This window comes from Cupressus sempervirens, chromosome 1 (assembly GCF_028749045.1).
Source record: "Cupressus sempervirens isolate cs-2001-9-10 chromosome 1, ASM2874904v1, whole genome shotgun sequence".
Taxonomy (NCBI): Eukaryota; Viridiplantae; Streptophyta; class Pinopsida; order Cupressales; family Cupressaceae; genus Cupressus; species Cupressus sempervirens.
In genome coordinates, this window is record NC_143118.1 from 790,638,616 (window position 1) to 790,666,213 (window position 27,598).

The 27,598-nt window shown below is 33.8% G+C and overlaps 1 long non-coding RNA gene across 1 annotated transcript in view; it reads right to left on the reverse strand.

Moving 5' to 3' along the window:
• Positions 1–7,292: 7,292 nt before the first annotated feature.
• LOC149580241 (uncharacterized) overlaps positions 7,293–27,598 on the reverse strand; it is a 52,373-nt gene continuing 32,067 nt past the window's right edge. Inside the window, exon 3 of the long non-coding RNA XR_016353450.1 lies at positions 7,293–7,815. This is a non-coding gene — a long non-coding RNA (uncharacterized LOC149580241). The remainder of the gene's footprint in view (positions 7,816–27,598) is intronic.

Here is a 27,598-nt window from a genome sequence, read left to right on the forward strand (position 1 = left end):
AACCTTCATTTGATATTTCTTTACATTCTCAAAAGTCTCGACCAAAATGTAAATCTTGATGGTTTGTGGTTTCTTGGATTGTTTTCCCTCTTGTGGGGAACTTGGTTGTGTCCCTCTAGTTTATCAAGTGGTTTTCCACAATTGTTTTTTGATCCTCATTGTTATATCTTTCTTGTCCCTTTTATAAGGTTTTGGGTCCTTTCAAAACTTCTTTTTACTTAATCAAAACAACAATTAAAATATGTCTTTACGTTCTGAAAAGACAAGACCAAAATGTAAATCTTGATGGTTTGTGGTTTCTTGGGTTATTTTCCCTCTTGTAGGGAAGTTGGGTGTGTCCCTCTAGTTTGTCAGGTGGTTTTCCACTATTGTTTTCAGATCCTCATTCTTATATCTTTCTTGTCCCTTTGTACAAGGTTTCGGGTCCTTTCAAAACCTATTTTTACTTAATCAAGACAACAATCAAAATATTATTTAAAATGCATACATGAATATCAATAAAATACTCAAGGCAAGCTATTTTTTTAAAAAGAATTATGCTTCAAAACTCGCTATAGCTACACAAACCCCACGATCTAGTGATCCATGAACAATAGGAGTATTTGATGTCAACAAGTGAAAACAAAAATTTAAAAAATTATGTATTTATCAAGAATATGTGTTATTTTTTTACAAAACCACTAATGAATAGATGATACTTCTCTAAAAGTGTCATGGCATTCTTCATTATTTGGTGTCAATGTTGAGGGCCCAATAGTAAACTAATGTACATGCACAATGATTTATGAGAGAACCATTCAAATAATTTCATACTACTCACTTGTTTTAATTATAAAGCTTTATTATATATATATACTTGTGGACTTGACAATATTGTGAAAATGAGGGTTGAAGGAACATTTCCATTGCCATGAATACGTTGGCTCTAGAGTTTGAGCATCATTATTGTACTAATTTAGTTATTTAGACATTTATAAAGTAAATATAATCAAGTAAATTAAATAAACTTGCACATAGAGATACATATGTGAAAGTGTCACAACATCCTTCATTGTGTGGTATCGACGTCAAGGGTCCACTAGTTAACTAATGCTCATGCATAGTGAGTTATGAGACAACCATTCATATAAAAATGTATTACTCACATCCAATAAATATAATGCTTTACTAGATACATACATGTGGACTCAATGATATCATGAAAAAGGGGGTCGTGAGAACACTGCCACTACCACAAACCTTTAGCACTAGATTTTTATCATTATCAATATATACTAATTTATTCATTCAGATATAAATTAAATATAATCAAATTAATTAAATAAAATTTCAAATAATTAATCTATATCAATGTCAATGATGCATTAATAAATTCATTAGTTAACAATCCATCATGACCACAATATGTGCATAGGGCTCCACATTATTGATAAAAATGGGGTGAAACCAGACCCCTCAAAGACTCACCTTCCTTACTCTAGACTAAAGAACTGGTACATTGTATGAGGGTCTAGGTAACTGCACTAATGATGCCTAGTTTGTCCACCTTAACATGTTCATTCACAACGTAAGAAAGACTAACATACTCAACATGTGGTTTGGTAATAGGCCTCCTAACTATGTTAGGCTCACATGTTCCTCCAATCTATCATGTGACAACCCCCCAAGATCTACCCTGAATTTTAAATAATCTAAATTGAGGACATCGTTGGGGACAAACTACAATAAAGTTTCCTTAAAAAATATAATAAAACCATGTGACTATTACAAGGAGGTTTTCAAAAACCATCCACCATCTGTCCCAAAAGTTATTTTTTATCCATTCATGCTTGCATCAATGGATGGAAAACCTCCTATAACTAGATTTAAGAGGTTCGTTCATTTTAGGATATGTAAACAGCTTACAAATGTCAATTTTGTTTATTTTTTTCTTGTTTACTTCCTCGTGATAATTCATTTGCATGGTATTGTTTTTCCTCCTCTCTTTTGTTTGACCATATATTTAGTTGCTCACAAACAATTCCTACATGGGTCAAAATTGATTCCAATGAATTGACAAGTGATATCTTATGAGGATTTGTTCCAATAGATTGTTTCAGACTGCCAAATCTAATTAATTTTTATTATTCTCTATTTGGTTTAAAGAAATTGTTGTTCTTTTGGTGGATGTCTCCCAATTGATGTAAGAGGTTGACATACATTTTATGCATTAACTTCTTTATGAGGACGTTGCTCAAGATTTTGTTGAGGTGGATTTATATTTACTGAAAATTTAAACAAATCTAAATTAAAACTATAACATATTTTTTGATAAAAAAGAAAGCCAAAAACCTAATGACTCACCTCTTTGATGTTCTTCATGTCTTGGTGGCATTGTTTAGATGATTAAACGCAGGAAAAGAGAAAATAATACTCCCCATGTCAAGAATGCAAGTGAAATAAAATGGTGTTGTAAGATTTGGTTTTGACGTTATAATATATCTTCAATGTGGTGTGGATCATGTGTGTTTGGTATTGCCAAGCCTTAGGCTCACCACACTAAGCCATGTGGTGTGTACCTTATATGGTGCTCATCTTGGTTTATTGTTATGGTTAGAATTTAATTAGGCTTAATGTTCAAATACGTTGAAGGCTAGATAGTATAGTTTAGTGGTTGCTTTAGGCTTTAATTTGGTTTAGTGTTAAGATATTTAGATTAAGAGTTAGGTTTCAATTTAGTTTAGTGTAAAGCTTTAAAATTAAAGTGGATTTCAATTACATTCCTATCAAATTTAATATTAGCATGACAATTTGATTTTCTATTTAACATTATGGTTTAATTTCGTCTACATTCTAATTAGGTTAAAATTTTGGCATCATTCTACTTTGTTAAGCATAGGGTTTGAGTAATATTTTGTTAACTCAATCAAATTTAATGTAATCATTCAGTTTGGTTTAATATTCAATTAGATATAGATTTGAAGTTTAGTTTGGCTTATTTTAAGATTTGGGACCTTTAATTAGTATAGTGTTTGTGTTAAGTTTGGTTTGATCTTTAAATTATTTTTCTATTATTTATTTATTGTTCAATTAAACTAGTATTAGTTAAATATTTAATCAGGTCTTAAGATAAGAGAAAAAAATTGTGTTCAATTAAACTAATATTATTTTATTTAAATGCCTTATATATAATATTAGGATTAGTGTTTGTTAAAGTTAGGACTACAATTCTTTGTAACCTATTCTAAGAGTTTTAATTCATTTTTGGTTTCGTGTTTGATTTACGGTCCAATTTGATTTAGATATTAAAATTAATATGTTGTAGGGATGAGCTTCAATTAAGTTTAGTTTTGTAGTTGGGGTTTTATTTGGTTTCATATCAGATTTGGGGTTTTATTGGTTTTAGACCTCAATATGGTTTAACATAGGCTTAGGATTCAAATTTGATTTGAGATTTGGATTTAGTTTAGTTTAAGGTTAGGATTCAAATTGTCTTTACTATCCAATTAGATTTAGGTTCAAGGTTAGATTTTAACCAGGGTTTTGTTTACATTTGGTATAATGTTAGGGTTCAATTTGATATAGTACTCAATTTGGGTTGGAGTTAGCATTTAAATTATATTCAATTTTATGGACAGGGTATAACTTATGGTTTTGAATCAAAATTTATTATGGGATATAAGTGTTCAATTTATATAGGGGTAAATTTGATCTTCCTGCATTTGTTTTCCTATTTGATTCATCTAACCTATTATAGAAAAAGATGTTTGTCACATGATTATGGATTATACAGTATTTATTGAACATCGATTTTAAAACATGTTATGAACATAAGGATCACAATTACAATTAGACATAGGGACACTATTAATGTTAAGAGTTACAAAGTCGTACACATAAATAAAGGGTTAGAATTACAAATAGGGTTTGGGTTTACTAATACAAATTATAGTTTAAATGAAATTAGTTTGCATTAAATTATTAAAGATACAATAACTCTTACTTTTATTTATAGTGCTAAAGGTAGAATTAGGGTTATAGTTAAGATTAGCACCAAAATGCAAGTTGAGATTAAAGATTGTCAAATGTGAAGGTTTAGATTAAATAGTGTTAAGTATTGTAAGTTTTATGAGATTATTAACAAACAATAGTTTGAATAGATCGTTGAAACATAATATTATAGTTAATAATGAATTTTGTAGTTTGAAAGTAATCAATTACAATGTAAACATTCTTAACAAATTGGATTAATTAAAAATTAGACTTTACAAGTAAACTTAATTTAGTTTATTATCAAATAAGGTAAATAGATTTGAAACTGGCAACATGAAAAAAAAAATCGTGGAAATATAGTACATCAACTTATTTTTAAAGCTCTTAATAAGTTTTCTTCATCTTTCTGATTTGCAAGTTATGTTTTCTTCTTTATTTTTTCATGGTGATTATATGTGAAGGGTGGCATTATTTTTAGTCCTCTTGAGGACTTTACACAAGATTTAGCAACAAATATCACTCATGTTCTTTCAATAGGTCTTAAATCGATAAGGGCTTTTGCAAGTATCAAACCTTGTGATCTGTGGATTGTCAAGGCCCAAACCAATCTTAAAGGTATTTGGACTATAGAACCTCTTTGTCTTGCACTAATATGAACCATTTGTGGATCATGATCATGAAATGGAGGTTTAGGGTAACTGTTGAATCTAACCATTACATATGTTGGTAATTATGGTGGCTTCCTTTTATGTTTGTAGGAAAACAAATTGAACATATCTTAAAGCACCATTTACAAGACCCACTTCTTTCTATAGATTTGAAGATAACGTCACTCTTACATTCTTACTAATCAGCAATTGCATTTCAAACTCCTTGTGGGAACTTCCTTTAGAAAAATTGTGGTTCCAACTTTTGTTGCAATACTATGCATAAGAAATTTTTTAAGAGAATATATTGATTCTCGTTATGATTTTGAGGATTATCATTTACAAAGATCAAATAAACATTTTTGTCCTTTGATCATTGTAGCAATGTAGTTTTTGGTTTTGACATTAGCAATTTCAAATATTCAATTCTAGGCTCTAGTTCTCTTAGGTTTGTCAATAGCTAATGAAATTGTGTTTTTGTTAAATGTCTTCTTCATTTTGTCTAAATACTTTGTCCATGTTAACTACATGTGTAGCCTTCCCACAATACCTTGGCTCGTCTATTGCTTTCATATGTTGGTGTGTCTCTAACTAGGAACAACTGGCCTTGTTCTCCAACTAAAATCCTAGAAATTTGTGACAATAACAAATACATAATTTTTAGTATTATATATAATAAAAATATCATGTAAATTTTATTAATTATAATAAGAAAGTTTATATTGTAATTTGTTGGAATTGTACATATACCTCCAAAGTTTATATTTGCATTTTGCGAGAAAGCTTGACAAAGTCGATATCTACGATCTCTAGTAGCTTCAATCTAATGAAGCTTATTTCATCGATCAATATATATTTGACATTTAACATTTTTCCTTGGAAAGTTGTGAGTCTTATTCCTTCAAGTTCATTAAAATCTTTTATTGGAATTCCTAACTCGAAATTGTAGATGCTCTTATGTTGAATGTTGCAACTCTAGTTAGTGCAAGTAATAGAAGTAGAGATTTACTAAATATTGCATTATTTTGAATGCCTTCATTGATCGCATGAATGAGATATGACTTCCCATTTATGTTGTTCCTTAAATTATCATATGAAATAGCACCTCATTGTCACGCATGTTATTCCTTGGAAACTATTCTATGGAGTCTTTGATATCTCCTATATCTCTTTCAAAGAAACAACAAAATAAAATTAAAAAAATCATGTAAAGGGATGGATAAGAACCTTGGAAACACCCAAATAATTTGATAATTGTTTTTTTTTCCTAAGCTCTCATTCGGTATTTCTTCTCCATCTAAGATTATATGTCCATGATCTAAATGCATTTATGAGTGTGATAGCTTCCATAGAGAATGGCCTTGTTCTATATCCATCAATTATTGATTTTGCACGTTCTTCATTGCTATTATCATCACATACAACTAAGGGTTTGAAAACTTCACATGAAACATTCAAATGAACAAATCTTTTGCTCTCAACCAATAGAAAGCTCTAATAGCATGTGGCACATTTTTTAAACCCCAGCATCTCTTTCTATAACAGTTTCAATTATAAACTCCACATATGCCTTCTACTAGATTGCCATAATTCTCTATATTTGGAAGATGTGTGAACATTTGATGGTAGCTATATACTTTATAACTGCATACTTTGACCAAATTGGTTGCATTTTCATATTACCTCTCCATAGTTATACTAAGTATTAGTTGTGGAAATTGATCCTATCATCATTTCTTATTGCCTCAATTTTTTCCCACTATTTTTGTATCTTCATAAAATTTTGATCAATTCAAATTTAAAGCTAGAGCATTGTACCTATGATTTGATATGAATGAATTTTATTTAGAATTGTTTTTAACAACATATTTTAATCTATACATTAAATTTGGTATTTATAATGAAATAGTTGCAAACCATTCTTCATTTTTTTTCTTAATCATTCACCCTCTTTACACATTGTATGCATTTAAACCGTGTTCAAGATTTCATCATAATTTTGATCAATAGTTGTTCGAGCAAGTTGTCCTGTATTTTTTAGATATGAATGTAAAACAAACTTCTAAAATATCTAAGATATAAAATATGGATGTATTAAATCCTTATTAAGTTTTATTTAGGAAGGTTTAGACTTGCAAGGTAGGCCACCACAAATACGTTTTAGCAACCCAATATAGGCGCACTCATATGTAAAACCTCTTCGGCGAAGAGCTAACAACTAAGAGGTATACATTTCACCAAAATTGCACAAGGAGCAATCCCAATCTCATCACTTATGGTATTGGAGTCTTGCACTCAACAAGACTTGATCCTCACTGGGCTCATTGAGAACCATTCAACTTCACCAATAGACCAAGGGCCCATTAACTTACCATTAAGTATTTTGAGTGATATGAATTAACCTAAATATATTAAGTACATTATGACTATGCATGTATGTTACATTTATGAATATTTTCTCTTGAATTCTACGCGAGAACAATGTAATGAAAACATCATTCAATTATCTTAATCTATTGATCATTAGACCAATCCATACTATCGATATATGATGCTCTTTGTATCCATAAGAAACTGTACACATTTGATGAAACCTTTTTCTAGTATTTATTTTCTAAAGTGAATGTCTTGAATGCATATAGTGCATGATTTTAAAATGATGGTCAATAACAATTTATTTTTTCCACAACTAAGCTTCTCAAGGACTTAGTGTTTTTAGATTAAGGTAAAAACAGGTTTTCAAGGGACCCGAAACCCTTAACAGAAAAGCAAAAGATATTCAAATAAGCACAACCAAGTTTTACAAGGACCTAAAACCTACAGTATAAAAGCTACAAAACCAAGTTTTACAGGGACCTGAAACCACAAAATAAGGCCAGTAAATGAAACCAGGTTTTACAAGGACCTAGAACATAGAGTTTGAACAAAAGGAACAAAAACCAATTAAGAAACCCAAACCAGAGACCAATGACCAGAACCACCACCAAACCAAAGACCAGTTACCAGAACCACCACCACCAGCTATTGCAGCTACTTGATCATTTTCACCACCTCCCTGCCCGCCTTCATAGTGTTTTGGATAATATCAACAGTAGATCCCCCAGTTGCCTCAGTTGCCCTCTTCCTTGAACTCTGTCTTATTCTTTTGCTTGGCTCGCTAAGAGACATGATTTCTTCATTATTTCTCTTACCTAAGCTAGCAGCAACCACACAGATGCAAGGACTGAATGTTATTCCTATCATTAATGTATGCAAATCTAACCAATACAAATCAATTGCACTCAATGTAAAAAAATGTTGGCAATCCAATTTTATGGAGTGTGTTAGAGAATTTTGTTTGACATTTTGTCCAATATGATCTGGTACCTCTTAATATTGTTCAAAATCACATCAATTTATCAACTAGATGCAAGTTTGGCAAGTTTTCCATGTGTTTACACAACTCATTTATGATGATAAGCAACTCATGAAGGTTTCTTGCAGCAAACTACTCTTGAGTTTTGTATGTGATGTCTCATTAATTCATCATGTAGTATCAAAACATTGGGTGTATGCCAAAGTAGCGATCCCTATAGCATAGCAAATGTGTCATATAGTCATGCAGGTTTACTCATTTTATCCTTGATGCAACTAATCACAACTACCATCTACAAATAGTATTGATAAACATAAAACTATATAACATCAAGTAAACTTGATGTTATTGATTAAAGATATATCGATTGCAAGTCAACCAATCAATTTGATAAGATCTATATCTAGGATAGTAACAAGCTTGCTAGACGTGTACCTAAGTATAACAAAATAATAATTCTTTTTTCCTTTAAAATATGTACTCACGATGTGGATATGACCCATTTGGGCTCGTGCCTATCTAGAGATAATGTGGCAATGTCTACTCAAATATATGGGATGCAAATTTGATTGTCCTCAATAACAATTGAAAATTAAAAACAAGTATTCACATTTTTTATTATTTAATTAATACAATCAAAGAGACCCTCATTTTTAATTATTTAATAAATGCAATCAAAGATACATTCCCATATTTAGATGGACAGTGCAAGTAAAAGAGAGAATCTGGTAGCTTTAACAAGATTGCATTCAAAATTTTATAAAGAAACAAAAAAAGTACTAAAATATAATGGACCATCAAAAAATTTAAAGAAAAACATAAATTCCTAAAATTTTGTTACAGAGGTCACCAATTTAAGATGACTTGAAATTATTGCAAAGAGTTAAGTGGATGCAACAAGGGTGCCCAAGATAATCCACTAGATTTAATGAGATTGAGCCTTTACAAAATTTAGTGGTATCTATTCAAGTATAAGACATGATAAATAATAGTGCAAAAGTTTAGGCAACACCACAAAAATAATTTTGAAATAAACGTAAGTGTTGTGATGTGGAGCCTAATCAAACTTAGAGGTTTATTCAGCGCAGTTTTCTTTCCATATTATTTCTACAAGGGTCAAGATGGGGTTAAGGGCAGTCCCCCAAGTGCGCTCCCTGTTGTAGTACAGGGTGGGGTCAAGGGGCAACACCCCCGTGGGGGTGCGAAGCCAAAAATGACCTTATATTGTAAAAGGCGTCAGTTGCTATTTTCCTACTAGATGACTTATTTTAGCCCTAATTGTGTAAGTGGTAAAAAGCTTGTATAAAAAGGCTTAGGGTTAGGGATTTCATGATGTAATAGTAATATTGTAGCTTCTTGCGACAATGTTGAGCTGTAAGAGATTGTAGATTGTAATCACTAGATAATAATAATATTGCACTTGATGTTGGTGGACGTAGCCTAGGGATTGGGTGAACCACGTTAAAACTTGGTGTCTTGTGTTCTCTTACGTGTGATATATTATTTTATGATGTTGGTGATATTTGCATGTAATCGTCATTTTTGTCTGAGGTTAATTCTAACAAGTGGTATCAGAGCCAGACGAGCATCATTTTTTTGAGCCAAACCGTCTTTTTTTGTTTTTGTTTTTAGCGATCCTCTGCAGGAATGTCTCATGGTTGAGTGGGAGTCTCATGATTGAGTGGGAGCAATGGCAGACAAGGGTAAGTTGAGGCTTGACAAGTTTAATAGACAAAACTTTCAATTATGGAAGATGCAAATGGATGAGTGTCTCTATCAAAAGGATTTATGGAAGTTGTTGGAAGGAAAAACTAAAAACCAAAGAACTATGACAAATGAGGAATGGGAGATTTTAGACAGAAAGGCACTTGGAAGCATTCGGTTATGTCTGGCACCATCAGTGACGTTTAACATTACAAAAGCAGAGACAACGGAAGAGTTGATGGAAACCTAGCGAAATTGTATGAAAAGCCCTCCGCTTCAAATAATTTATTTCTCATGAAGCGTTTATTTAATATGAAAATTGCAGAAGGTGGATCTATTGCAGATCATTTAAATGAGTTTAATATTGTTACTAGTCAGTTATCTTCTATGGGTATTCATTTTGATGAAGAAATTAGGGCTCTCTTGATTCTGTGTTCTTTGTCTGAAAACTATAATGACTTGGTAATGACTGTGAGTAATTATGTTTCTGGATCTAATATCCTAAAATACGATGATGTGATCAATGTTATTTTGAGTGAAGACACTCATAGGAAAACCTCAGGTAGATCTACATCAGGAAGTGCTTTGAATGCACAAAGCAGAGGCAGAACAACTCTAAGAGGAAATAATTTCATATTTCATAAGAAATCAAGAGGAAAGTCAAAGGGAAAGGAGTCTCAATCCAGAGGACCAAAAGATTGTTGGTACTGTGGTAAACCAAGGCATAAGAAGAAAGATTGTTGGACTTGAAAGAACAATGAAAGAGATAAATCAGAAGGGAAAAAGGAGGCAAATGTGGTAAATAACAAATCCGAAGAAGATGCTTTGCTTCTTTCTTTAGAAAATGTTGATGATTCGTGGATTTTAGATTTGAGTGCTTTAATTCATGCTACACCTCACAGAGGTTATGTCATTGATTATGTGCAAGGGGATTTTGGGCTTGTTTATTTGGGGGATAATGAACCCTGTCAGATTGTTGGAAAGGGAAACTTTAAGATTAAATTGCATAATGAGAATCATTGGTTACTACATGAAGGAAGACATGTTCCAAGGCTGAGTAGGAATTTAATTTTAGCAGGGCAACTCAGTGATGAGGGTTGTGTAGTTACTTTTAATAATAAAAATTGGAAGGTTTGAAAAGGTTCCCTAGTAGTAGCAAAAGGTGTGAAAGTAGGCACCTTATATCTTTGTACATGTCATATTGTTCCTTCTACTTTGATTGTTTGTTACAAAAATTAATGTTCAGGAACAATTGTTGCAATTAGGCAAGGAGAACAAATAGTTGTTGTAGATTGTGATACAACATTGTGATACAATAGACTTGGGCACATAAGTGAGAAGGGTATGAAAGTAATTCATTCAAAGCAAGTTTTATCAGGTCTGATGTGTTAATATGGATTTCTATGAAAGTTGTGTGTATAGAAAACAAAAGAGAGTGAGTTTTATGAAGACTGGGAAGGAAAAGAAAAGTGAGAGATTAGAGCTTGTGCATACAGATGTATGGGGACCGGCTCAGGTATCTTCCCTTGGTGGCTCTCATTATTATGTTACATTTATTGATGAAGCAACTAGAAAAGTACGAGTTTATTTCTTTAGACAGAAATCTAATGTATTTCAAACTTTTAAGAAGTAGAAATGCTTGATTGAAAATGAGAATGGAAAGAAATTAAAATGTCTCAAATCTAATAATGGTGGTGAGTATTGCAGTCATGAATTTGAAGATTATTGCTCCACTAATGGTATTCGTAGATAGAAAATTGTTCCAAGGACTCCATAGGAAAATAGAGTGGTTGAACGCATAAACAGGACTATAATGGAGCATGCAAGAAGTATGAAGTTGCATGTAGGGTTGCCCTTAAATATGTGGGCAAACGCTATCAATACTATTGTATATTTGATTAATAGAGGTCTCTTTACTCCTTTGGGTTGTGATATTCCAAAAGAAACATGGACTGCTAAGAAGATGAATTATTTTTTTCTCAAAATCTTTGATTGTGAAGCATTTGCTCATATAGATTCTGAAAATAGAACCAAGCTAAAAGATAAGTCAAAGAAATGTGTATTTGTTAGATATAGCATTGATGAATTTGGTTATAGGCTTTGAGATTTTGAAAACCGTAAAATTGTAAGAAGCAGGGATATCATATTTAATGAGAAAGTGTTGTACAAAGATTTGTTGCAGCAACATGAGAAGAAAGATGATGATTATGTAGTGCTGGATGATACTCCAAAAGTTGATGTTCCAACAATTTCTCATGATCTGCAACAACCACAACAACAAATACCACACAATAGTAAATGTTAGACAGTCAACAAGGCTAAGTAGACCTCTAGAAAGATTATCTCCTTCTTTGTACTCTATTTTACTTACTGATGTTGATGAACCTAAATGTTATGATGAAGTTGTGCAGGTGGATACAAAGATTTAGTGGGAGTCTGCAATGAAAGAAGAAATGGACTCTTTGCTAAAAAATAATAGATGGGATTTATGCAAGTTGCCTATAGGTAAAAAAGTTTTACAGAATAAATGGGTTTACAACTTAAAAGAAAAAGATGGAGGTAAGAAATGATTTAAAACTAGGTTTGTGGTAAAAGGATTTGCACAAAAAAAGGGCACTCATTTTGATGAGATATTCTCTCATGTTGTTAAAATGACTTCTATTCGCACTATTTTAAGTATTATGGACTGAAGATTTGTATTTGGAGCAGCTTGATGTTAAAACAGCATTCCTTCATAGTGAGTTGGATGAAGAGATATATATGGCTCAGCCAAAAAGATTTGAGGTCGAAAGTAAGGAGACCTTAGTGTGCAGATTGACAAAAAGTTTATATGGCTTGAAGCAAGCACCTTGGTAATGGTATCTAAAATTTGACAAGTTTATGCATGAACATGGATATAGCAAGTGTCACTCAGATCACTATGTTTATTTTATGAGGTTGGGTGATGATAACTACATTATTTTATGTTTATACGTTGATGATATGCTTCTAGTTGGGTCTAACATGGATCACATTACGGAGTTGAAATGCTAGTTAGCACATTCATTCACTATGAAGGATTTGGAGGCAACAAAACAAATCCTTTGTATGAAGATTTGTAAAGATAGCAAGAGCAGGAAAGTGACATTATCTCACGCTGATTATATTGCAAAGGTGTTACAACATTTCTCTATGGAGAATGCTAAAGCTGTCAGCACGCCTTTACCTAGTCATTTGAAGTTGACTAAGGAGATGTGTCGCAAGACACAAGAAGAAGAGGATAAGATGTCCAAGGTATCTTATGCTTCGGTTGTAGGAAGCTTGATGTATGTTATGGTATATACTAGGCCAGATATTGCACATGTAGTGGGAGTTGTTAGTAGGTATATGACTCATCCAAATATTGAGCATTGAAATGCAATTAAATGAATTCTCAAATATTTGAGAGCAACATCTAGTAAGTGTACATTTTGGGGGCTCTACTACTGATTTAGAGGGATATGTTGACTCAAATTTGGCAGGGGTTATTGATACCAGGCGGAGTACTATAGGCTATGTATTTACTATTAGTGGAGAGCCAGTGAGTTGGGTTTCTCGGTTGTAGAAGGTTAAAGCTTTATCCACTATAGAGGCAACCAAGGACACCCTCAAATGGATAATTATTTGTTTACAGATAGTCAAAGTGACATTCATCTTGCAAAGAATTCATCTCTACATCCAAAAACAAAACACATGCAGTTGCGGTACCATTTCATTTGGTCAGTTTTGGATGATGGATAGTTAAAAGCTAGAGAAGATACATACAAATGATAATCTAGCAAATATGTTTACCAAAGCAGTAACAAGGGAGAAGTTGAACTCCTCTTCAACTTTGGTTGGTCTTCTAGATTGAACAAAATAAAAGAACAACTGAGTCCAAGGTGGTTTGATATATTCTAATCGGAGCTACAGGTTTAGCAGTGCTTTGATCAGTCTCCAAGTGGGAGGTTATTGTTATGGAGTTTGATCAATCTCCAACTGGGAGATTGTTGTGATGTTGAGCCTAATCAGACTCGAAAGTTTATTCAATGCAGCTTTCTCCCCATATTATTTCTACGGGGGTTTGCCCAAGATGGGGTCAAGGGGCAATGCCCTAGGTGGGCTCCCTATCGTAGTATAGGATGGGGTCGAGGTGCAACGCCCTCGAAGCCAAAATGACCTTATATTGTAAAAGGCGTCCATTGCTATTTTCCTATTGGACGACTTATTCTAGCCCTAATTGTGTACGTAGTAAAAAGCTTGTCTAAAAAGGCTTAGGGTTAGGGATTTCATAATGTAATGGTGATATTGTAGCTTCTTGCGACAGTATTAAGCTATAAGGGTTGCGAATTGTAATCACTGGATAATAATAACATTGGACTTGATATTAGTGGGCGTAGCCCAAGGATTGGGTGAACCACGTTAAATCTTGGTGTCTTGTGTTCTCTTATGTGCGATCTATTATTTTCTAATATTGGTAATATTTGCATGTAACTGTTATTTCTATCTGAGGTTAATCATAATAGTATTTGCTTAAAGGTTCAACAATTAAGATAACTGAAACAAATGCCAAAGGTTGAATGAAAGATTTTATAACATCTACAAGGCCAAAGCAGCCAATGGGACCCCCTATGTAGCACAGACCCTAGCTGGATTGTTGAAGACATTCAACAAATAAAATTGGGTCAAACCATTGTGGACAAATAGTTAAAGGTGAAAGAAGAACGCCTTAAATATATGTATGTGATGTTTAGATAAAATGGGGGAAGGCACCAGTGAAGAAACTCAAATAAAGAAATGGGAACAAAAACCTATGTTGCCAGCCTACCCAGAAGAGGCCCCAACACCAATTACAATTCAACCTTGTCCAGCATCTAGTTCAGCATGACCTGGAAATTGCATCACACAAAAGGCAACATGAAGTATGTGAATTCCCCCTAGCATAACTTGACAAACCAAAATGAACCTGAGGATATCCAGTCAAACCCAGTTAGAACCATGGGTTATTTAAGGTTTAATGGTTCAATAAAAGATTACAGCTACCCTACGAAGCATGGTAAGGGTGCCCCGGGACATTCATGGATTTAACTGTCATGTCCTATTTTCTCTGGGGCCAAACCAAGCGAGAGAGAGAGAGAGAGAGAGAGAGAGAGAGAGAGAGAGAGAGAGAGAGAGATCAAAAAAAATTAAAAAATTAAAAACCTAGAGCATTTTTTGAGCCCATGCAACCTATTCTTGGAACCATACTTGGAAAGCTTGCCAAGGTCTAAAAAATAAATTCGAGGAAAACTTAGCCAATTTTCTGCAAAAACTCCACTTAAATTTAATTAGAAATGCATTGTTTGCAAAATTCAATGAGAAGATACATCCAATGAGCCAATAAATGAGAACACAAAACAAACAAGCTTAGTCTAGATATATTTAAACACAAAGTGGATACAAATACGCATTCTCTTGAAGAAGACTCATGGCTAGAAGCAAAATAGTAAATAATTTATATAAAACTAAAAGTAAATACATCATTCCAATTACATCTTCCTCTTCTCAGTTCTAACAAAAACTAAGGGAGGTAGAATTAGAGGGTCTAATCTCGGAAGTCTGCACTAGTCATGATTGCCTTCTTGCTCAGTATGTCTAACTCAATTTGTGGTTTTTCATCAATCCTAGATATAGCTCTGCCTCTAGCTTCTCCTACCACTAGTGGTGACTACTCATTCAACTCAATGTCATCCAACGTAAAACCAAATCTATGCCGTCCTCTATAGCTTGCCTCTTCAAATTATTGATCTTATCCTCTTCAAAAACTTTTCTCCAAACACGCCACAAATGTGCCTCAAATCTGTCTCAAGTCTGCTTCAAATAGATTGAAATCAATTTGCAAGTGTTTGGAGAACTTTTCCCCTCTCAACAAAATACAAGTGAAGAAATGAGAAACGTGACTAATTTGGGTCGTTATTTGCCTTTAACTACTACTATAAAACTACGATCAATTTTTTACAAAAAACTCAGCAAGTACTCGACAAGTTCTTGCTAAAAATTCTGCACATTTTTTGCACCAATAGAAGTCATGAATCCACGCAAGGCCAGAAAACTCGACCAATTTTTGCAACTAAGAGAGTGCTTTGCCAATAGTTTATTTATGCTTAGAACAACTATTTATAAACATCTGGGGTCCTTTTGGCAGGCATGAAGAGCAGTTTGAATGAAGTTTCCAAAACAACACTTATTGGAATAAAAACCCTACTAGTGTGACCATGTTAGGACACAAAAAATCTAACCTGCTTTTTATACATTCATTTATCTTTGCAATCTCTTAATCGATCCTTTTAAATATTGGGTAGGGTTATGCAGAATTATGAGCAAAATTATGAGTTTGGCTCACTGTGGAGAGGCAGCATAAGACACTTCTAACACCATTGAAGGAGATCCAAAACCAAATTAGACCCAGACGTGAAAAAATCACAATATTAAAGGATAACAATCCATATTTGTCTGTATCAGCTCTATACAAGATTGGCAAGTTGATGTTACAGAAGTCTATGCCAGAAAATCAATGATTTAATGGCACTATACAGTCACACCTGACAAGATTGTCCAGTTAGTTCAAGCAACAAGTTTTGTTTTCCTAGATCCAATGCCTACCGGCAGAGTTAAACAATTAAAAGTTAAAGCTTTTCCAGCAAATAGTTGAAGAAACCTATTGATTTTCATGGATCGCTTGTTGATGTAATAACAATGCCTTCTTAGTATGTGTGTTCGTGGATGAGATATAGACGCACACACACACTTCTTAGCATGTGTGTTTGTGGACGCACGCACGCACGACTTCAGTTTAGTCTCATGAGTTTATCCAACTAAAACTACCAAATATTAATACTCCCTCTTAGCTAGGGAGGATAAACACATGATAATATTACACCATTGGTAATATTAGGAATGTCAAATTTTAAGGATATCTTTGATTAGAAAATATCGACCATTTTTATCTCGAATTTGATGCCATGAGTATTGGTCTTCTAGAGTATCAACACATTGCATTCACCAACTACTCTAAGTAACATGTAGATATCACATTTGATTTCATGAGTATTGGTCTTCCAGAATATCAACACATGATATTCACCAAATACTCTTTGTGTAATGGCCTTCCAAGATGTGAAGATACAATATTTGGTGCAAGATATTCACCAAATATCGTGAGTAATAGTCTTTTGAACATCAAGTCACATGATATTCACCAAGTACTCTGTGTAATGGCCTCCAAAACATCAATTTGCATAACATTCACCATGTACTCAAATGTTTATAAGGTATGTGTGCACGCATTCTCATGATGTGTACCATATAAGCATCCACTATGCAAAGTATAATCTATCATAATCTGCATAGACATCATAAGATATCCATCATAATAGAAAATTAAGTTATTATAAGATCGTCACCTTTCAATAACTTCTACAAATACAAGTGATGATCATTTGAAAGTCATCACTTCTTCATGATGTACACAAGGGGGTAGGCCCATTAAATCATGCAATCACACACATAATACCAAAAGTTTACATGAAGCCAAAACCCCCTCTGATTCTAATATGATCAAGATCTTTAAAGGTCAACTAAAACATATCCTCCATCTGCTCCTTCAAACAGATGTGTCACTCCCTCTGAACATCAATCTTCTGAGCTTCTTGCCTTTAACAAAGTATCAGACTCCCTCTAAATCTACTATCAATCAGTTTTCCTGCAATAAGAAATCTCGAAGGAAAAGATCAAGGCACATAGCTCTTATAGTATGTATTGAAATAAAAAATAAGAAAGAGAATACAAGGATAATAATAATATTTAGTTTTTTTTTCTAATAATGATAATGATATTGACATATAATATCATCTTTATTCTCAAAACAATATTATTATCCTATCCTTAGTATTTAAAATAGCATTCTTATTTATATTTAGTATTACTAATAATTTTATTCTATTTTATATTCCTAATAATCATATTAGGAATTTTTCCCATAATAATATTACTATGAATATTAGTATAACTTAACAAACACATCAAAATACTTACCTTTTACATACATATAGTTGGGTGCCACAATTTTGTTCTATAACAATTATTTCAAATAGCTTCATCATGTAGTATATCTATGGACACTTATCTTTATTTTACCATTTTCACATTTGCTAAGGTATTGTAATAATGTTTTCAACAAATTCGATCACAAATGCCCCTTTCTATGTAGATCAAATTTATTTTGACACTACGATTCTCATAACATATTGTGGACATGTTGTAACATGAGTCGCATTGCATGAGACCACAATTCTCCCCGCACAATGATTTCTTGGTGAGAAATAGTGAGTCTTTGAATCAAGGGTCAGCCAACAACATTCGCTCACTTCAATGAGTCGCTCAACACATTCAATACCATTGTGAGCATGGCTTTTCCAAACAATCGGTGCATTAAATACTCTCAGCAGTCCTCCATAGTACTCACCTCCCTCTAATACTGACTTATTTGTCTTTTCTTTTCGCAGCAAGAGAAAATTGATGCCACTTTAGGCACTCATCCCATGCCAACGAAGTTGGCATACTTTCTACCATATACATTCACATACATGTATTTTGTCGCATGTATAGTTCACATTCATTAAGTCCTTTCTTTGCAATGATGGTAATATGATTTGGATGACATTTTTCACACAAGTTGAAACAACAGAACGCTGTATTGGCCTGAACAATGGATTTAACGAATCCTTGATATCATCAAATATGCATTTATATTTGATTTATAGGCACGCCAACTGCACAAACATCAGCTCCCACTTTTAATGCTTTACAGTGGCCCAAACATCAAGAGCATCTTACCATTAACTTCATACACAATTTATGCACTCCATTCCTACTTCAATGTTAGCTTCAATTTGCACTACACACAAGGGCTCAGAACTAATGAGAGCTAAACGTTTTGATAGAAAATGCACGGGTGTTGAGAGAAATGCACATCACAACCCCTCTTTATTTTCACACTTAAATCTCGCAGAAAGATCCCTAAGACCAACCTGCTCTGATACCATGTTGATTTTCATGGATCACTCACTGATGTAATAACACTGCCTTCTTGGTATGTGAGTTCAAAGTGCAGCGATCTCTCTTTATATTGTGGATGAGATATGGATAGACATCCCTTCATGAGACATGCTATTCATTAATATTTAAGCAGTGTAATAGTTTATTATGCAACTACACACACACATATATATAACTTCAGTTTAGTCTCATGAGTTAATCCAACTGAAGGTACCAAACATTAACAAAACCCTAGCAGACTAGACAAACTGCTGAATAACATAACCAGTCTGGAATCAGGCCAAACCATAGGGCATCACATAGGTGCATAACAAACCTGTCACTTATAACAGTAGCCTATTATGTTAGTGTTGTCATTTTAGGGCCGACTAATTAAAGACATTTTATTTCAACAGATCAGAATTTGCTGATTAACTGCAGAATTGAAAGTGGTCTGATTTCTCAAGAATGTGAGTGTTTTGATGAGCATTATTGTTACCATTCTAAAGTCCCTACCAGTTTACAGCTTCCTGACTATCATTTAATAAGATTTAACAATAATCAACAACAATGCTTAACCCTGAGAATATAACAATTAGTCAATTACTGTTATAAGTTTGCAGTTGATCAGCTGGTTCATTGCTTTAACTGGACAGTGAAGAGTGAGGTGGATGTCATGGAGATAGCTCAAGAAACCCTAGAACACTAGACAAACTGCTTAATACCATAAGCAATCTGAAATCAGACCCAATCTTAGGGCATTACCCCGGTGCATAACGAAACTGTCACTTGTGCATTTAGGAGGTACAAAAGCTCGAAGAAACTCATCTCATGAAAGACATTGGTCTAAGACATTTGATTTTCTACACATTTGAATGTGCTGCTTAATTGCAGAACTGGTAGTGGTCAGATTTATTTAGAACCAAGTGCTTTGATAAGTATTATTGCTACAGATTTAATAGTCCCTACCACTTATTCATTTTCCTATTATCATTTACTAAGGTTTAACAATCATCAAAAGCATTTAATGTATGCACTTTGAGTTTGGAAACAAAGGCTTAGTCCTAGGGATATAACAATTACTGTTATCAGTTGGAAGTTGATCAGTTAGTTCATTACTTTGACTGGACTGTGGAGAGTGAGGTGGATATCATGGATATAGCTGAAGATACCCTAGCAGACTAGTGGTCAATCCCATAACCAGAATGAAAACAAGTCAAAGCCTAGTACATCATCCAGGTGCATAACAATCATGCCCCCAACTCAGTAACAGTATTAACTAACAATCAATTGACAGAAAATCGTCTTATTTATAATACATCACAATTTTCAAATCCATAGAAGGCAGCAATCAATGTTAAGGGGCAATGATATATTTACAACAGCGATAATTAGTATATATACAAACAACATTCATGCTAAAGCAGCAGTTAATAAATCCAGCCATTCAAATATTTCAAAGATCCCTAAGTGGCAAATAAGAAATGAATAAGACAGCGTTTGGTCTTGAAGAGAGGTCATTGAGGATTCAACTTGAAGAGACATTGTTAAGAAAGGTTGTGAGCATTCTTTAATAACATTGGTACTCATAAAAGAGCAGATCAAACACCAGCAATCAAGCATATAAATTGATTATATCAGAGATTACCACATATTGCAGACAATAGTGAACTTATCCATTGCATACAATATGGTGATGTTTTATAGATAATTCCTCACATGAAGATTAAAATGTGTAACTAACATAATAGTATCTTTGCTATATAATATCTCTTCTATGGATGTATTTGATGTGACAATATATTTTACTCTCATACATAACTAGATTTCCTAATTCATTCATTAAACTGCTGCAAGCAATCATGTGGAGGTGAGGAAAGGAATACAAGGACAACTGGTATGAGGTCCTCTTCTAAGTACACCACATGATGGACGGATGGTCACCTGCTAAATGGGGCCAACGGAAGCAAGATACATTACACCCTTGAGCTTAAATGATAGGGGTACTCCAGGCACCCTATTGTGGTTTCCCCTGCAACCTCTACAAAGAAGTCTCAAACATAAGAGGCTGAATAAGGTGGCACAAATAGGGAGAGCAGAGAAAAGTTTCCCCACCAACCAGCCACCTGAGGCCAAGAGGGATGGACCAATATCTGCTCTTGGGCTTAGTATGAAGGCTCCCTTGGAACCCTATCATATCTCCGAGGTTGAATTCCAATAATAAATTATAGGTAATGTATGATGGTTATGAATATGCAAATGCCATATATTATTCAAGCCTAGTAGAAATGGTAGATTTTATGAATTATGATTTTTAAAATTGTCTAACACAATTGCAAGATCTCAAACATTTTTGGGTGAAGTTATATCTTTAAATATATTACATTTTTTATTTTTAATGAACTTGTGATTCTAGGGCAAAATTTAAGGCAATCCCAAAAAGGGACATTACACTATCAGACCTGCCACTGATACATTTAGGAGGTACTATCCCTCCCTACATAGAGAAATCTGCCACCACCTGTTATGCTACAGTTGTAATCTTTAGGCCTGCTAATGAAAGACATTGTCGTAAAATCATTTGATATTCTACAGATTTGATTTGCCGATTAACTGTGGAATCAATAGTGGTCTGTTTTCTTCATAACTAAGTAATTTGATGAGTAATATTGTTACGGATCTAGTTCCATATCAGTTTACACTTTCCTGATTACCATCTACTAAGGTTTTGCAATCATCAACAGCAGTTAATAAATGTGCTTTGATGTTGGAAATGAAGGCTCAACCCTGGGGACATAAAATTTACTGTTACGAGTTGGCAGTTAATCAGCTGGTTCATTACTTTGACTGGCCCATCGAGAGTGAGGTAGATGTTCTGGAAGAGCTTGGATAAATTATTCCTAGAAAGGCTTCACCGGTTGCCCACCCTTTATGGAGGCGCACGGCTGCATATCCAATTTAAGCAAAAATCGTCTGATAGATGCCCTTTACAACATTTTTTATTTGAATTTTAGGTTTAAATTTAATTAGTCAAGCCTAAGTGGGTAAGTTATTGGGTTCATTGTGGAGAGCCATGTTCAAGTCACCAGCATGACAACTAAGTTTCATAAAAATGAATATAATCAGGCTAGTTACTGAAATTCACTTTTGGGTATAGCATATCCCAACAATTGAGGCTCGGTCCCAGTCTTGGGCGAACTTAATGGAAGAGACAACCTCACTCATATCATAATCCAAAGGAAATAGCCCACTGAAAATTATAATAATATTTTTTTAGATTAATTAGTTAATGTTTTTTACTTTTTTATTGGTAGTATATACCTTTGACTAGAGCTATTAACCAGTGATGTTACAAATGGAAGACCTTGTCCCCAACATGAGCAGTCAACAATAACACCGCAATAGGGGTTTGGACCTTGGTGACAATAACCACAATGCCAGGACTTAACCATCACACTACATCATTAATAGTTTAATATTTAAAAATTAAGAGTACCCTTATTTAAAATTTTGTTATATATTAACTTAGATACTACTGTATAAGGTATGCTGTCATTATTTTATAATAAATACTAGAAAATATGTACATTGTCTGTAAATCCCTGCCTCTAGTAAAATATCATGACATCTACAAAAGCTAGAAGAAACTCATCTCATCTTCTCATTTCAAAATGAATGCTGGAATCCATATTAACCTAAATTTGAATGATCAAAGGTAGCAGGCATGTAAAGATTGTATTATAATGTCATGGTAAACTTGGATTAAAGAATTGAAAGATGGTTGAATCCATAGTTCCCAACTTTCCACACGCATGCAACCCAAGAACTAAATGTTAGCAGCACTCCAAAGTACAAAATCATATAAGGGTGTATTCTAATACACGGATGACTATTTTATAAGAGGCAAACAAATCAGTTACATAAGGAACTCACAGAAAACAAATCAGAAAAAGTTCAGGAACATTTGATGGAAAAACCACAGTTTTAACCAACCAATAATTTGTTACACAATGGCACCCAAGCCGTAGACAACCGAAAACATCCTCATGATCAGTAGCTCTATTCACCAAAGAAATCATTCAAAATAAGAGCTCCAGTAGTTTAATAGTAATGGAATTCAAAAAAAAATGTGTTAGAGAACAGAGCATGCTTAAAAGACCACAATCCTCTAGTTTTTTGTGGGGAATCATTTCCAAAGTATAGTTGTGAGGTTTTCACACAATCATCCCAAAACTTTGGGAACCCCCTTTTCTTCGGTTGCCTCAGCAATTTTTAGAGTGGTCCAGAGGTTTTTTATTGAATAGATGATTTTACACCTTGGACACCTTCGGGCCCAGGAGGGGATTTGGTTTGTTTTCACGTGGTGCTAAACTTGATTTTCCGGAACATGTAATTTTTATCCTTAGGCCAAACAGAATTCAAAAACAACATTTTTTCAATGGTTAGAAGTAGAAAAATATCCGACACGATAAATTTGCAAATTTTTGGACTTAGATGGATTTTTGAAAATTTGAAATATTTTATAAGCTTGAGAATTTTCAAAATGAAATTTTTTAGATTTAGTCGTTCTGAAAACTCTTGAAATTTTTTGGTGAACAAGGAAATTTTTAATAGTGAAATTGAAATTGGAGTTTGGAGTTTGAATTTTGACTGCTAGGAAAAGGATTTATTTTGTTAAAAAAAAAAAGAAATTTGAAAGTGTGTTGCAAAATTTGAAATTAGATTGAATTGCAAACTCTCATTTATTTTGTTGAAATTTTGCCTAGAGGATTTTAGAAATGTTAAAGGAAGTTGGTAATTTGAAATTGAAAATTTATTTTGGCTTGCTAAATTCATTTTTAATGATATTTTAATTACCAAAACATTATTAAATGAAAATTTTGACATCTCCTAGGCTTACTTTGTTTCTATTTTGCAATTTTTGATCAAAACTAGCAACTAAATGGGCCAATTTCACTATAGGGCTACGTAATTTTAATGTTGCATTTAAATCTGGGTCATTAATTAAGAGACTAATTTAATTTTGTTTTCCTTCCAGGAAAGTTGGCCCACTTGGAGAAGCAAAAAGTTTGGTATAAGAGGGGCTTCCCCCCTCTTATTTCCTCATTCCTTTTTCCTCCTCCTTGGATGTGCAATTTTTGGAGCAACTCTGATTTTTTCCAGCTTGGGTGATTTTCAGGGCAGATTCTCCATTTCTTGGCATCATTTTTCTCCATCTTGCTTGGGTGAATTTCTGCCCTAGGCTGATTTTTTGAGCAAATATGATTTTTTCCAACTTGGGCAATTTTTTTGAAGTCTGATTTCTCCATCTTTGACAACGATTTCTCCTTCCAGAATTTGGCGATTTTATTTGATAAAAGAGGCAATGCGATTTAATGGCATGGGCAGATTTTGCAAAGTTGGTGAATTCTGATTTTTGCTAGGGCATCATTATTTGCAAGGAGGATTGAAATTTCCAAGATCTTATCCAAACTTGAAGAGAGCCTGGTTATTGGTAAAGGCAGATTTAAGGTAAAATTCTATTCATTTTTAAAGACGAAGATTGGTTTTAAAGGCGGATTTTATTCCTTGTTCTTGCTTGGTTCGTTTCCTTATTTTCTTGTTGCACTCATCATCCACCACTTCATTATTTCATTAATAGGCTGAAGTTGGGAGATATAAGTGTAAATTTCATGATAGGACACTTGGAGACGTAGAAATAAACTAGACCACCCTAAGATTGAAGTTGGGAGATGATGAGAGTCAAGAACAACCCATTTTATACCATATTTTAATCAATTTCATATAGTTTCATGCTCCCTACTCTATTCTATTTCCATTCCATTTTCATCACACTTTTCTATTTACGTTGCATATGGTTTAATATAAATATCTAATATCTAATATTGTTTTGGGATTATAACATGGAAAATTATTGATTGTGTTTTACTAATCTCTATTATCATAGCATGTTGGTATGCATAACAGATTTTCCTGTCGCCTATTAGACAAGACTGTAACTTCCTGTCGCTTGTCAGTTGGGACTGCAACTTACTGTCACCTGCCAATTTGGACTATAACTTCCTACCACCTGTTGGATAGGAATAGATACTATTTGATACTCAATTCAGAAGAATGTTGATTGAATATCATTTCTTATCAGCATAGATACACATTTGTTTCATTGATATTGGGTACCAATATTATCCAAAACGTGCATATGTGTGAGGAAGACAACATGGTGAGTTAAGTGCCAGCAAATGAAATAAACATCAGCCTATTTTTTACTGCTGAAGATGTAGCTGTAAGCTCACGTGGACAAGAAGCTCATCAGTCATCTCTTCCTATATTTGGCCCAATCAATTTAAATCCATTTTCGTATTTGGTTATGCAGCAGCCATTTCAAACCATGAAACAACAACTATATAAAATATTGTTTGGCTGGAACGCTAGAAATAACTGCCTATTCTTGGCTTGAGACCAAACTTTGTTAATAGCTACATATTTCTTATTATTTGGTGATTGAAACAAGATTGAGGAATTCATATGTGGCAATAACATATTGTCATTTTATGCTGCAACTACCTGCAGCCTCTAAATAAGCTTGTATGCTAGCTACTATTTGGTTTTATTATCCCTATTCTGGTTTATATTGTTATAAGCTGCATTTATATAAGCAACAGGATACAGAAGTATAGGGATATGCACGTACATTCCTATAGAACACATAACATTGTACACGGACTGTTATTATTATTCTGAAATATAAGTTCCATATTTGTATGATTACGAAGGTGTAAGACTATTATTTTTCTTCACCAAGTAGCTAAGGAGAAAGGGCCCACTCTAAAGTTACCCAGTGATTATTTTTTGTGAGTTATGTTTGGAGTGCATTTAAATTAGTTCTCATTTGTATGTTAATTATATTAGCATTACATAGTATGGATTTAATCATAGAATATTAGTTTATGTGTTTAATTTCTGTATTTGATTGTACAATAACATTTCATATGAATTAGATTATGAATTGATAATTTGTTAAGAGTTGTAGTTATTTTATCATAGAATATTTCTGTTATACTTCAGTAAGTTTCTGATGCTAGAAGTGACAGTTCCTGTCACAGAAGCATTTCGATTTGGTGTGAGTTTATTTTCATTTGTTATAAATGCATTCATAAACCCTCATCTCACAACTACCATCCCTTGATAGCATATTGCTCAGACACCTTTCACAAGCTTGCGCTCTCGGATTGACAAATATAGACCAAGCTGAATTTCATCATTTAAAGTATTAAATATTTATTATTATCTGCCCCTGTGTTGGCCTATCAAGAGATATAAGTGTAGTCCATCCTAAGGTAACAAAGAGGGAAAAATAAGTGGCAGTCCATCCCTAGGAAAAAAGTTTGGAAATTGATAAGTGTAGAAATAGAACTTGGAGAGGCGGAAATAAGATACATTTCATCGATAGAAATAAGGTTGGAGATTGATAAATGTAGTCCATATCATTTAGAACAAAGGGGCAGAAATAAGTGCAAGAAAGAATCCAATGGGAACAAATACCAAAAAGAACAAGGAAGACATAATGCCTAAGACCACCTTCTTCTCGAAAGTGAGGCGAATAAGTGATACCAATACCAATATCGGCACGGTGAACATGGTACAATTGAAGGATAGATTGAAGGAAGGACAAACCTCCATGGCGAAGATCTACAAGACCGGAATTGTACACGCAGCAGCTTTCCCTCCTACCTTGCCTTGTCCGGAATTGGTAATAGGGTGTGCATCTCGGTTTGATATTGTTACCAAGTCCATCATTATCGATGAGGGGAAGAGAGTGTTGGCTAACATCAACGGACAAGTGGTCGAAGAAGTATTAAATATTCCCCAACAAATAGGCATGACAATGGTAACAATGGATCAAACAACCAAGTTCTGTCAAGGTAACCAGGAGGCCTACTTCATTCATCTAAAGCAAAAATGGTTACATGAAGGCAAGAAGGGAGTTACCAGGTCGTCAAAGCTCACCAAGTCAGATCTCAAACCGAAGTACAGCGATCTTATTGTACTTCTCAGCTAAATCATGGGTGTGGCTCAAGGTATGCAATTTGAGAATTGGATGTACTACTTTATTGATGAAATTGAAAATGGAAAGATAAAATTTGATTGGGCTAGAATTATAAGTGAAAATTTAGAGTTGCAACTTAGGACAGTGCAAAATCAAAAGCAATTCTATATGGAGTCCTATCTTTTCTATCTGATTGCGAGACTATATGAAAATCTTGGACTTAAGGCCTTAGGAGTGATTGGCAATGAGCTGGGGCAATGTTTGGTGCATGAGTGTTATCCATAGCTTCATTTGCACAACACCAAAGATTATAAGATGTTTTATGATGCCTTTGCCATGAAGACGGTAAGGATATTACACGAGACACCTGCTAGTAGGCTCTCATCAGAAGCGGAAGCAAAAGTTAAGAAGTATGGAAGTTGGTTCATCCAATTTCCACAATTCACATGTATCAAAATGGCAGGAAGTACAATTTGTCCCAAGAGACTTCCAAGGTACCCACCTGACAAGATAGTTTTGATGGAGTTGGCTAGGCAACTTGAGCACTATGACAAGATGATGAAACTTAAAGGTGAGACAAGGATTACCTTCTCATTTGGAATAGGCAATGATATTTGCCCCAATCCTGTCGCCTTTGCAGCTGCGGAGAAAGAGTTAGAGCGATATCATCTAGGATGGTATAGAGCAAGACAGGGATTCGATCATAATGGTCTTATCAAGGCATCTCACGAAAATGCATTCAAACATATTCCTACTATAAAAGATTTTTGGGCCAATGTATAGGATGACTTTCATGTGAAA